This window comes from Nicotiana tabacum, chromosome 15, assembly GCF_000715075.1.
Source record: "Nicotiana tabacum cultivar K326 chromosome 15, ASM71507v2, whole genome shotgun sequence".
NCBI lineage: Eukaryota > Viridiplantae > Streptophyta > Magnoliopsida > Solanales > Solanaceae > Nicotiana > Nicotiana tabacum.
Window position 1 is genome coordinate 104,348,104 of NC_134094.1, and position 10,556 is coordinate 104,358,659.

Here is a 10,556-nt window from a genome sequence, read left to right on the forward strand (position 1 = left end):
AGATGGGATACACTTGAACACTTGACGAAATAAGAAAGTTGTCTCTTCTTCTCTTATGCTACTTATCTTCTTATTTTATATTGTTACTTTGAGCTACATTTCTTAATAACATAGTAATTAAATTTTACTTGAAATTTTGTGCACAAAAAGTTATTGATGTTAACTTATTTCAACAAAGATATTTTTTGTGATGACCCGGTAGGTCATTTTCAGTTTTAGCCCTCAATTCTCTATTTCAAAACTTCGATTAGTGTTGTTTAGCCTTTCTCGATTTGCGTGCACAGTCTGTATCTTTTTTCGAAAGGTTTTTATGCGAAAACGTGATAAAAATATGAAATCATACTTTAGAACACATTTGAGTTGACTTCGGTCAATGTTTTGAGCAAACAGACCCAAATTAGTGTTTTGAACTTAGAAGAGTACTGGTGCATCACGTCTGCAGATCTCCCATTTGCGAGGACTTGATCGCAAATGCGAGGTCAGGCTCGCATATGCGAAGATGGTGGGAGTTGGGTTAGCTTCGCTTATGCGAAGTGAAGTTCGCAGATGCGAAAGGGGCAGATTAGCATTTGTGAACTTTTGTGTCGCATCTGTGGACAGTCTTCGTTCGTAATTGTGACAAAATTGTCGCATTTGTGATGACAACAGGCTCAATGGATCTTTCGCAGTTGCGAACAATGTGACGCAATTGTGATAACTGCAACTGGGTAAAATGGGATTAGGGATTCTTGTAAATTTGAAATTTAGACCTCGAATTGAGGTCAGATTTTGAAACAAATTACATAACTGGGCTCGGGGGTGAATGGGTAACTGGGTTTTGGTTCGAATCTGAGGTTTGACCATGCGAGCCCGAGGTTGACTTTTATTTATGTAACGACCCGGCCGGCCCCAATCCCCTATTTACTGCTTTCCCTGTATCTATTTCTGCTTATGTGACTTGTCGGGAGGTCTTATTTTTGGTTTCAGAGTGTTTTGGGATACTTAGTCCCTAAAACGGAAGCTTAAGTCTTAGAATTTTGACTGTAGTTGAAACTGGGTGAAGTCGACTCTGAATGGAGTTTCGTCAGTTCTGTTAGCTCTGTTGGGTGATTTTGGACTTATGAGCGTGTCCGGACTGTAAATTTGAGGTCAGTAGCTAATGTAGGCTTGAAATGGCGAAAGTCGAATTTTTGGGAAGTTTGACCGGGAAGTTGACTTTTTGATATCGGGGTAGGTCTGTAATGTTGGATATGACTTGTGTGCAAAATTTGAAGTCAATCGGACGTGGTTTGATAGGTTTTGGCGTCGTTTGTGGAATTTGGAAATTTCGATGTTCATTAATTTTGGATTGGAGGGTGATTAGTGTTTTTGTTGTTGTTTGATGTGTTTTGAGGGCTCGACTAAGTTCGTATGGTATTTTAGGACTTGTAGGTATGTTTGGTTGAGGTCCTGGGGGCCTCGGGTTGATTTCGGGGGGTTAACGGATCATTTCGGACTTAGGAGAGATAGCAGACTTTCTGGTATTTTTGTTGCACAGTTTACTTCATCGCGTTCGCGAGAGAGGTCTCGTGATTGCGTAAGGAATTTAAGAGGCCAACTGGAGTTGGTCTTCGCGTTCTCGAAGATGGGGACACATTTGCGAAGGTTTGAGAATCAGTGCATTGCGAACGCGAGAAGGACATCACGGTCGCATAGAGGAAGTGGAGCAGCTGGGAACCCAAGGCTTTGTTCTATGCGTTCGCGTAATAGAGATCGCGTTCACGAAATACCAGGCAGTGGAAGCCACGCATACGCGAGAGGTCACTCGCTTTCGCGAAGGAGGAATTTTGGTCAGTGTGTTTTTGGTATACGCGAACGCGAGGTTGTGGTCGCGTTCGTGAAGAAGGATTTGCCTGGGCAAAATATAAGATTTCAAAAACGAGGGTTTGGCCATTTTTATCAAAGCTTGAGTTTGAGGGATTTTCAGATACATCAATTGGGTAACGATTCTTCACTTGATTTTGGTTATATCCCACTAATCTATCACTAATTTCATCTTTTAATTTCGGATTTGGGAAAAAATGGAAAGAAGTTCTTCAACTAAGATTTTGGGTTTTGATTGAGAATTTGATATCGGATTTGGATAATTTTGGTACGAGTGAACTCGTGAATGAATGGTCTTTCGGGTTTTATGACTTTTGTCGGATTTCGAGACGTGGGCTCGGGGCCGGCTTTTGACCAATTTCGGATTTTGGCTTGTAATTTTATATTTTTCTTGTGGAATTGATTCCTTTAACCTATATTAATTATCTCGTACTGCCTGTGGCTAGATTCGGGGCATTTGGAGACAGATTCGAGGGCCAAAGGCATTGCGGAGTAGGATTTTATGCGGTTTGAGGTAAGTAACAGTCTTAAATCTGGTCCTGAGGGTATGAAACCCTGGATTTTGGTATGATGTGATTATTTTGGAGGTGACGGGCGTGCGGGCGTGCACCGTGGGGGATTGTGACTTGGTCTGTCTCGTGAGACTGTAAAGTCGAATAGCTTATTGTTAATTACATGTTCCCTCTATCTTCTAGAAATTTGACTGCCATTCATGTTAGAAGCCATGCTTAGGCCATATGTTATCACTGTTGGGACCCGCAGCGGTCAAGTATTTGTTGATAAACTGCTATTTGTTGTCTTGAACTCAGTCACAGTGCTACTTGCGAGTCATATCTCTGTTTCCTTTTGTTTTCTTGCTGACACTTGTTATTAACTCTTTTGGTTGATTTGTATGATTTCTGAAAGCCCGAGAGGGCTGGAGAGATTAGTGATTGAGATAGGGCCTGGGTGCCAAGCTGTGAGCTATGTGAGGGTATATGGATCGGGTTGCACGCTGAAACGAGCCCTATGACTATTTATGGACTGTGGATCGGGTTGCACGCCGCAACGAGCCTTATGGCTACTTATATGATTGGGTCGGGCTGCACGCCGCAGCGATATAGCGCTTGGGCTGAAAGGAGCCCCTCCAGAGTCTGCACACCCCCAGTAAGCGTAGGTACCTATTGAGTGTGAGTACCTGAGGGCTGAGAGCCGAGTGATTTGAGTTGTTGTGATGAGTTGAGTGACTTTTTCCCTGAGAGGTTGTACTTGCTCTTTTTTTTCATTTGTTGATGCACTTAGTTGCTATCTGTCATTGTTGTGAAATTCCTGAAAGATTCTATATCTGGGTTACCTGAACTTTAACTGTATAAAACTTATTTGACTTAAACTGCCGGATGTGAAAGCATGTCTATTCTTTGCTGGAATTATTGTAAATGAGCTATAATTGTATAGCTCGTCACTGCTTCTCAGTTTCTTATTTATTTCTATTACTTGCTGAGTTGGTTGTACTCATGCTATGCCCTGCACTTCATGTATAGATTTAGGTGTATTTGATCGCAGAGGTCATTGAGTTCGTGCGCGATCGAGTACCGGAGACTTCGAGGTAGTTGTCGGCATCCACAGACCTTGTCTCTCCTTCTATGTTTTCTTTCTTTCCTGTATTGATACTTAGACACTGTTTTTACTAGACTGGATATCTAGATGCTCATGACTTAGTGACACCCCGATATTTGAGGCTATCTTTCCACATTTTATTTTGAATTCAACTCCGGTTTTTGTGAAAAAACATTTCTGGTATGAAAAAGCTTGAATTATCCTTTTTATGAAATATTGAAGTATTTTTGAAAGGTCGTCTTGCCTAAGTCCATCGATAGGCGCCATCCCGATAGGGTAGAGTTTTGGATCGTGACAGTTTACTTTTTCAATAATGATCTAAATTGAACCTCTTTCATCCGTGGGTAGTTTCTAAGGCTTATTTTGAATTGTTTAGTTAATATTTTGCTAGATTTAGTTGGTTTGGAGGCTTGTTTGAAAGGCAAGGCTGTGGTTGAACTTTGAGTTGATTGCGGAGCGAGGTAAGTATCGTGGTTAACCTTGACTTGAGGGATTAGGACTTGTTTGCCTATTTACTACGTGAATAACTTATGGGTACAACGTATATGTGAGGTGACGAGCATTTATGCGTTGTCATTGGGATAAAGTATACGGGTGGAACTTGTTTCCTTGTGATTTGTTGCCTTTTAATTACGATATCCATGCTTAGGTTAGACTATTACTTATTTGATTATTTCTCCCATGATTATTGCTTAATTAGTAATGGTGGAGTATTTTGGAAGTTGAGATATGGTATCTTGGGATTATATTTGACGTAAGGCACATTCTCTACGCTATTTATCTCCTGAATTTACATTATCTTTACTACAAGGTAAGGGAGAGTGTTAAAGCATGAAGGGTGATGTCGTGCCATTTTATTACTTCATTTATTGATTAATACATAGTGAGGAAGAGAGATTGAAGCACGGAGGATGATGTCGTATCTTTTGTATCATTTATTCATTGTTGCATATGGGATTGGGAGCAAAAGCACGAAGAGTGATGCCGTGCCATTTCATATTACTTATATCATCATTTCTTGGTAAGGATGAGAGTAAAAGCACGAAGGGTGATACCCTGCCATCCTTATACCGTATGATCATATGTCTTTATTGGTTGATAATTTATTTGAAAATCTTGTGATGTCATTCCTGTTGTAGTTATCGTATCTCTATCCCATTTCGTATGTCCCTACACACACACACACACACACACACACACACACACACACACACACACACACACACACACACACACACACACACACATATATATATATATATATATATATATATATATATATATATATATATATATATATATATATATATATTCAATGTCCTGTCATAGCCTTGTCACTACCTCATCGAGGTTAGGTTCGATACTTACGGAGTACATTGGGTCGGTTGTACTCATACTACACTTTGTACTTCTTGTGCAGATTTTGGTATTGGCCCCAACTGTACGTGAGGTGCACCAGCTCGGATTATCGCATTCGGAGACTTGAGGTAGATCTTCTGACGTCCGTTGACCTTGTTGACCTTGGAGTCCCCTTCCTCTTCCCTCTTTTACTATTCATTTCATTCGAACCAGTTGTATTAATTTCAGACTCTATTTGTAAAACTTCTAGTAGTTCGTGTACTCGTGACTCCGGATCTTTGGGAGTAGATATTCTTACATGTCTAATGATGGTGTTGTATTAGAATGAGTTCCTATCTCTCGTTAATTATCATCACTTTGTTAAACCATAAAAACTTGGCTATTTATTTAACACACGTCGGCTTGCCTACCAAGTGGATATTAGGCGTCATCACGATCCTCAGGTTGAGATTCGGGGTCGTGACATTTTTCAAGAGCCAAATTATTTTACAGGAAAGATTTATCAAATTAGTTTGTAATACCTTTTACTGTAGTTAACTTGGTATTTTGAAGTCTAAAAACTCTTTAATTATCAATTGTATCAAATACTATTTTGTTTAGAAAAATACTTGGACAATATTTTCGAATTACAGTTTGATTTAATGAAATTGAAGAAAAATAATCTGCAAAAGACATATTTTCTTTTTCTTTGTTTAGTTTTTCATTGCAAAGTTAGATGTCATTTGAAGGTGATTTTGTCTATTCAAAATTTGTTGAAAAGGTTTCCAAACAAATGTGCTAGTGAATTGTGAAGAATAAAGAAGGGAGAAAGTAAATAAAAATAAAATAAATCAACATTTACTTAGTAGTTAAACTACTAAGCCTATTTTTTTAGAAAACAATCGGATAAATAGAGTACACAAAAAGGTATTAAGAGTATATAGCTTGTAGCTACTCTCAAGTAAACAAGATAAAGTTAACAAAAAGAAACTAATATTTCAAAATACCATTGAAATGAGAATGAATCTTGCGAATATGCAATCCTCAAATTCTTATAATATTTATCGATGATACGGGTAAAATCGAGGCTAATGAACACCCCGATTTTCCGGTGAGGCAAACGAAGTAAGGACGTAACTACAAGAAATCGGAATCGAAGCCAGGAACCTCTCGTATCAAGGCCCGAACAAAACACCTGTCCTCGGAGCCATCGAGAATGCGTCCCCCAAATCTGGTTCAAGTTCCAAGACCTCGGAAAGAATTACCAAACGACCGCGCACGAATAACAAAGGGTCGTGATATACGGATATAACTGGATATCACGGCGTGTATCTCAACCCGTATGGGCAGAAGGTCAATGATTAGCGAAAAAGGAAGATTTTTACCTTTCTTAGAATTGTACTTAGGGTAAACCTCCCTTACTATATAAAAGAGAAGCTGATTATTCAATACACACAATATAACACGCATATCAAAGTAATATACATTTATTTTCTCTGCTTCTAAAGGTTGTTCAAAGTTCTTAATTTTGTTCATAGTTCTTCATAAGTGTTTGGTTCCGAACTGAAGGCAGGCTAATTTTTTAGGCTCGCAACCGAGCCCAGACTCGATAACACCACTGGTTTGTCCATTTATTCTATAATTAACTTATTCATCTAACGTTATTAATCACTTATATTGAATTAGTCCATATATCCTTAAATCGCGTATAAATTCAATTATTATCCATTTTTAAAGGTAAACAGTTTGGCGTCCACCGTGAGGATAAGGATAATAGTGATAATTTGATATAAATTTTCATAACACACTCTGTTTTACGCTTGTTCTTTGAGATTTTAATTTCAGGTCAACCTAAAAATGTCAAACTCTCAGTCTGCTCACTTGAACGTTGATGCTGAAACTAGCCATCACGGCGAAAACAACTATATGATACCTAGCAACGAGGTGCTCCTTGTTGATCCCAATGCAGTCTCGATTGCGGACCTAGTTGATGCCAACTTGCGTGTGGCCATCAATGCTAACCTGCCGACCGACCCTGAGAACAACATTCGTGGAGGAGCCCGACCTACGACTCAAGGTACGCCCGAAGGTGAAGGCGATAGGATCAATCTGCGGGTAATCTTTGAAATGTTACACGCCTAACAGGCGGTGATAGCACAACTGCAAAATCAAAGTCACGCCCCCAGTAGAGTTGAGCCTGAACCATCCCAAGAAAGCACCCGAAGGAGTGAGCACGCCACAGAAAGTCTGGGTGAAGTTAAGCCCGGGACCAACCCCGAAATAATAAAAATGCTTGAGGAACTGACAATGCGGGTGGAATAGGAGAAGAAGAAAATTGAGGCTAACGACAAAAAAGTGGAGACCTATAACTCCAGAGTCGACCAAATCCCAGGAGCGCCCCCGTTATTGAAAGCCCTGGATTCCAAGAAATTTGTCCAAAAACCTTTCCCTCCGAGTGCGGCACCAAAGACAATCCCGAAGAAGTTTTGCATGCCTGAAATTCCAAAGTATAATAGAAATACAGAACCAAATAAGCACGTGACCTCCTACATGTGTGCCATCTAGAGAAATGACCTAGAAGATGACGAAACTGTGTCGGATTTGCTAAAAACGTTCGGTGAAACCCTGTCCAAAGGACCAACAATATGGTATCACAACTTACCCCCAAAATCTATTGATTAGTTTGCTATGCTTGCAGTCGCCTTTGTGAAAGCGCATGCTGGGGCCATCAAGGTCGAGATCAGAAAATAGGACCTTTTCAATGTAAAACAAAGAGATAATGAAATGCTTAGGGAATGCGTATCGAGGTTTCAAAAGGAACGGATGGATCTGCCCCCGGTTGTGGTTGATTTGGCCGTTCATGCATTCACTCAAGGACTCAACCCCCAAAGCTCCTTCGCTTCACAACAGTTGAAACAGAATTTGATAGAGTACCCGGTGGTAACTTGGACCGACGTCCATAATAGGTACCAGTCAAAAAATAGAGTTGATCAGCTCGGGGTCTCTTCTGGGTCCGTTTATCTCATCAGAACTAATGACAGGCCTAAGAGAGTCATCGATCATGAACCAAGATCGAACAGAGACCGGTATCAACCGTATATCGGCGATCGAAAGGGCAACGGATCTGGGCATAACCCAGCCAGAAATGAAAAGAGGAACGATCGAGGCCACAGTGGCCGGGGACTCATGAGAAAAAATGGTTTCGACATACCACTCGGGGCCAGGGAGGCACCAAGGTTATCAGAGAGTTATGTCGATGCTGCAAGCATCGTATCTTCCATCGGGCGCATCAAAGATACCAAGTGGCCTCGACCATTGTAGTCCGACCCCACCTAGAGAAACCCTAACTTAATGTGTAAGTATCATCGCACTCATGGCCATAGAGCCGATGACTGCCAACATCTAAGAGAAGAAGTGGCCCGGTTATTCAATAACGGGCATCTTTGGGAATTTCTGAGCGATCGAACCAAAAATCACTTCAGGAATAGGGACTCCAACAAACAGACCGAACAAGAGGAACCTCAGCACGTCATTAACATGATCATTGGTAGAGTCGACATCCCCCAGGGACTAATGCTAAAGCACACTAAGGTGTCCATCATAAGGGAAAAATGAACCCAAGACTATATCTTAGAGGGGATCATTTCGTTCAACGATGAGGACACCGATGGCATCGTGCAACCGCATAATGATGCACTGGTAATATCTGTACTTATAAATAAATCTCGAGTTAAGCGTGTGTTGATTGATCCAGGTAGATCGAGAGTCATAGAGCAGTTAAGTCTACAAGACAAAATAGTACCGACAGTTCGGGTTTTAAACGGATTCAACATGGAATGCGAAACTACTAAAGGGGCGATAACCCTACCGGTGAACACCGCCGGGACCATTCAAGAAACAAAGTTCTATGTGATCGAGGTGGATATGAGATATAATGCTCTATTCGGAAAACCATGGATTCACAACATGAGGGCAGTACCCTCGACACTACACCAGGCACTAAAGTTCCCCATGTTGGGAGGAATCAAGACGATTTACGGAGAGCAGCGGACCGCAAAAGAAATGTTCGCGATCGATGAGGTGATCCCGATGTATTTACTCTCGACATCAAAGAACACAGAGCTGGTTAAGAAGGAAGAAACTAATTAGCAATCACCGATACCGGCCCCGACCGAACCGTAGAAGCAAGAAACAGGCGAGGATGATGATTACAGAGTCCCTAGGTCGTTCATCACCCCTGATAATTCTGATGCCACAAAATCAATGGTCAAGGAGCTGGATCAAGTCATATTGATCAAACACTTTCCTAATCGGAAGGTATAATTGGGCACAGGGTTAATTCTCGAGCTCAGGAAAAAACTCATTAAATTCCTTATAGCTAACACAGATTGTTTCTCTTGGTCCCATCTTGATATGACAATGATCCCGCCAGAAATAACCATTTATAAGCTGAGCTTGGATCCAAAGTTCCATCCGGTGAAACAGAAGAGGAGGCCTCAATCCGAAGTCAAGCTTGCATTCATCAAAGATGAGGTATCCAAACTTCTTAAAATAGGTTTCATTCGGGAAGTTAATTACCCGAATTGGTTAGCTAACGTAGTGGTAGTGCCTAAAAAGGGAAATAAATTAAGAATGTGTGTAGATTAGACTTGAACAAAATGTGCCCTAAGGACTCTTTTCCTTTACCTAACATCGATCGCACGATCGATACGATGGTCGGGCACGAGATACTCAACTTTCTCGACACCTATTCCGGGTACAACCAAATCCGGATGGACTCGGGCAATCAAAAAAAATTTCTTTTTCACTAAATTCGGCACCTATTGTTATAACGTAATGTCGTTCGGACTAAAGAACGCTGGTGCCATTTGTCAACGCCTAGTAAACCAGATATTCGAAGAACAAATAGGATAATAAATGGAAGTTTTATTGACGACATGTTAGTTATGTCCCTGCGAGCAGAGGACCATTTAAAACATTTACAGGAAACCTTTAACATACTGAAGAGATACAATATGAAACTGAACCTGGAGAAATGCGCATTCGGGGTCGGATACGGGAAATTTCTTGGATTCATGGTGTCCAGCCGAGGGATTGAGATCAATCCCGATAAAATCAAAACTATAGAAGACATCACCGTAGTGGATAGTGTTAAGGCCGTTCATAGGCTAACCGGGCGCATAGCCGCCCTGGGCCGGTTCATCTCGTGGTCTTCCGATAAGAGCCATCGATTATTCTCATTATTGGAGAAGAAGAATAACTTTTCTTGGACCCTGGAATGCCAACAAGCTTTGGAAGGACTCAAACGGTACCTTTCGAGTCCACCCTTGCTCCATACTCCGAAGGCGGATGAGCAGTTGTACCTGTACTTGGCGGTATCCGAGGTAGCGATAAGTAAAGTCCTAGTCTGGGAAGAGGAAGGTACATAATTTCCTATTTATTATGTTAGCAGAACTCTAGGCGAGGCCGATACAAAGTATCCTCACCTGGAAAAATTGGCGCTCGCTTTGTTAAGCGCCTCCAGAAAGTTAAAGCCATATTTTCAATGCCACCCCATATGTGTCGTAACTTCTTACCCACTAAGGAACATAATGCACAAACTTGAGCTCTAGGGCCGGTTAGCTGAATGGGCGGTAGAAATTAGCGGGTACGATATCGAATATCGACCCTAAACCGCCATCAAATCATAAATTTTGGTAGACTTTGTGGCCGACTTTACACCGGCCTTAATACCCGAAGTCGAAAAGCAATTGTTGTTAACCTCGGAGACTTTCTCGAGA